Source organism: Pistacia vera, unplaced genomic scaffold (genome assembly GCF_008641045.1).
Source record: "Pistacia vera cultivar Batoury unplaced genomic scaffold, PisVer_v2 Contig1159, whole genome shotgun sequence".
NCBI lineage: Eukaryota > Viridiplantae > Streptophyta > Magnoliopsida > Sapindales > Anacardiaceae > Pistacia > Pistacia vera.
Genome location: NW_022195203.1, coordinates 41,579 through 45,480, shown reverse-complemented (window position 1 = coordinate 45,480; position 3,902 = coordinate 41,579). Strand labels below are relative to the sequence as shown.

The window sequence follows — 3,902 nt, the reverse complement described above, 5'->3', positions numbered from 1 at the left end:
CTCTTTGTATCTCATGTAGCTCATTATAGTAAACATTTTGGCCTCCCTCAAATTTAAATATGTTAGAGTTATCGACTACTTCAACATTAATGGGTTATGCAGACGCATTCGGGAGTCCCGCTGCTTGGTCAGTGGGTGGAGGCCCCGGTCCCCAGTGGGCGGGCAGGGGTTTGGGCCTTTTCCATGTATAATCACTATAAGATTTCTTTAAGTTATTAATTCCTTATTGGATTGAGCTTAGGAATAGGAATCCTTGTAAAACTAGGTTTTGTCACTTAAACCTACTATATAAATATATTTTTCTCTTGTTATGAGTGTGATAGCAAATCATAGAACAATTCATTCATTGTAAACAAGAGAGAGGTAAGGAAATATTGCAATAATATTGACTTAGCTAGACGTAGTCCATATTGGATGAACTAAGGTAAATCGCGCGTGTTATTTTCTCTGTGTTTATTATCAGTGATTCGCTTTATTGTTGTTTTGTTCTCGCTATTGTCTCTATTTCATTCAGAATATGCAGAACAAATTAAGATGTCTTATGCTCTCTCACATAGGGATGGCAATTGGGTACATAGAACTACGGATCCTAACCCTAAGGGGTTGGCCTAGCGACTAAGGAGGTTTGTTCTCATCTTTGAGTTTCTAGGTTCAAACCTTAGTGCCATCTAGCTACGACATTGTGGTTTACTTGATCCTTTGGACTTATAGGGCGTTCAATGGACTCCAGAGATTAATTGAGGTGCGCGTAAGCTGACACGAACACTTTGGTTACAAAATAAATAAATATAGATCCTAGGGTTATCAAACCTTAATTGGAAGGTTGTGATAATCGTCCAAACCTGTTTTTTAATTATGAGTGGTGTTATTTAAGCCCCAAAATCGATAATAAATAAATAAATGGCTACAATTAAGAACTTTGGATAATCAACTTTGGATCATACTGTGTGATGAACTTAATGGTCTCTCTCTCTCTCTCTCTCTCTCTCATCTAGCTAGCCATGAATGAATTATATAACATAGAGATTTTACCTTAGAATTTGCATGAAAGTTTTCTCAGCTCAAATACCAAATGGATTAAAATACTATATGGTTAAAATTAGACTACAATAAAAGAACATGTAAACATTAATTGAAACATGCATGATAAAACCGAGTTTAATTGGTGATCTCTTCATTATTCAGGCTGAAAAAAATCTGTGAGTAGCCGACATCAATAATGCAAGTTGAAGATATCTCAGGCCTGGAAAAGTGAGTGGCAGATATCAATAATGCAAATTAAAGATATCTCGGGCCTGGAAAAGTATCCTGGCAATGAATGAAAACATGAAATGTGTATAAAAAACCTGACTAGACTACTGTTCGCACATCAGACTCTAATACTGCCACACATTTTGCGATGAAAACAGTATAAGGGAAATGTACACATCAATTTTGAATGTCATAACATGTGAACTAAGAAAATGATTGTGCTTAAACAAAATAGTGTGGTAAAAAATGTATGTGTTTGGCAAAAATGCTTAACGGTGTTATTTAAGCTCCATCCAAACTTTTTCTAAGCCTCAAAATCAATAATAAATAAATAAATTACTACAGTTAAGAACTTTGGTTGATCTAGCTAGCCATGAATGAATTAAAGAATATAGAGATTTTACCTTAGAATTAGCATGAAAGTTTTCTCAGCTCAAATACCAAATGGATTCAAATACTATATGGTTAAAATTAGACTACAATAAAAAGAAAATGTAAACATTAATTGAATTGGTGATCTCTTCATTATAGAGGCTGAAAAATCTGTGAGTAACCGACATCAATATTCAATAATGCAAATTAAAGATCATAAAGAACACCAAACCATGCAAGCTACCACAATCTAATATATCAATAATTTCAAAGATTTTGGAAAATGACATATTCTAGCGTATATTAAACTCATGGACCCCTTCTTTGTCTCTGCATAATTACCGTGTCTGTACGTTCTTTTTCCTTTTTCGGAGCAACAATTTACATGTATCTCAATTTTCCTTTTTCATATAGTGCACAATTTATATATATCTCAATTAATCCATGAGTCCATTAAATACCTTACTGTTTCTTTTTCAATATCTCTTTGGTTAATAATATTGAAATTAATCCGACAGAACCTAATATAGTATAGATCCTGTAACTCTAGGGAATAAATCATTTAAAATCAGATTTACACATTCCTGACATTTTTTCACTAGTTTTCTTATGTTCCACATGCAATAAGTAATTAAGCTGGCCTTTGATTTGATAACAAGCAAAAGAATAAGATTAGCGTGAAGGTAACTTTTTCTTGACGTGAATAAACACTCTGTCCTTTTTTCCATATATATGCAATCTCTTCTCTTTCTGATTTACTTGTTAACTAAAGCAAGGAATAGGATGAAGATGAGTTCAGGATTTGCAGCTTGGAACGTCTTCCTGTGTCTTCTTCTTTTATGGTAATTAATCTCAATCTGTATGGAATTGGCTTGTTATAAGATATGAACCTCAAAATCTTGAATTTTTTTTTTTTTTTTTTTTTTTTTTTTTTTTTTTTTTTAAATATTAGAAATTGTATTGCTGATCATTCATCCAGTTTATGCAGAGGGTAAACTGTTTCACAGGTGCTTACAGAAGTTGTGCCAAGGAGATGACTGATATACTCTCGCAGTCGGAAGAATTAATAGCCCATAACCATGAGCCCATCATCATGTTCATGCTCATCACTCCCACAGGGATCCTTCATCTATGGTGTTTCTCACCATACAGATCTTAAAAGGGAACACTATGCCCTATCTATCCGCGTAATGAACTTCAGATGTTTTCCCTCGTTTGTTGCCTAGAGAAAAAGCTGTTCAATTCCATTTTCACTGGAACAGCTTCCATTCCTTCTAAAACACTTCTCCTTTCCAAAAGACTCAACTCAGCAAGCCATGAACATACACTGAAGCAAGGCGAAAACCATCCTATTGAAGAGAAATAAAACTCGTCCAACATCCTTAGAATCCATGCTCGATTTCGCCCGAAGTGCTTTCCGTTGTGGACATAAAGGAATAAAAATATAATTTGTAAACACTAGACGCCTCACAAAATCGACAACTGAATTCCAAAATTACACTATCCTGGAAGTCCCCGACCAGATATTTGCTCCCAAGATGGTAGCATGTCACACCATGCCTTACCCTTATGCAGTTTTTTACTGCCATAGCCAAGAGACTGAGAACAAGGTATTCAGAGTTTCACTGGTTGGTGACAATGGAGATAGAGTGGAAGCTATTGCAGTTTGCCACATGGATACCTCTAAGTGGAGCCGCGATCACGCGTCGTTTCGTGTGCTTGGGATCGAGCCAGGGAGCTCCCATGTTTGCCATTTCTTCCAACCAGATAATCTCATATTTGTTCCAGTTTCTTCCTCCATTAGTAATATCTAAATTAATGTTATGCTGCTTGCTTGCGTGTGTTGTACGTGCCTATCTAAGTTTCTGCAAATAAATGCTGTTTAGTACTGTTGTGCATCTCCAGTGTGGAATGGAATAATGTCGCTGTATATGGGCCGACCTTGCAATCTAATAAATAGTACTCACTGTTAAGAACCCTGTTCAATTTCATAACGAAGTGGCAGAATTATGTATGCTTTTCTATTTTAATTTCTTTAATTTTACAATAATTAATCTTTTTAGCACTAACACCATCTTATCACAATATCAATGCTCAGCAATCATCAAAATACTATTGCATAAGTTTTATATTCTGGACTGAAATTGGAGCCACGTCCTCTAACTGTGAACTCTTTTAACAACAGAGAACAATAATCAGGTCTGATTCCTACTGTTGATGCTTAATTTTGACACCAACTAACCACACGTAGGAAATGCTGAGCGGACTCAGAAGTCACG

The 3,902-nt window shown here is 35.4% G+C and overlaps 1 pseudogene; it reads left to right on the top strand.

Annotated features, from left to right (window-relative positions):
• The first annotated feature begins 2,707 nt into the window (after positions 1-2,707).
• LOC116104947 lies at positions 2,708-3,574 on the top strand (annotated as a pseudogene).
• Positions 3,575-3,902: the final 328 nt, after the last annotated feature.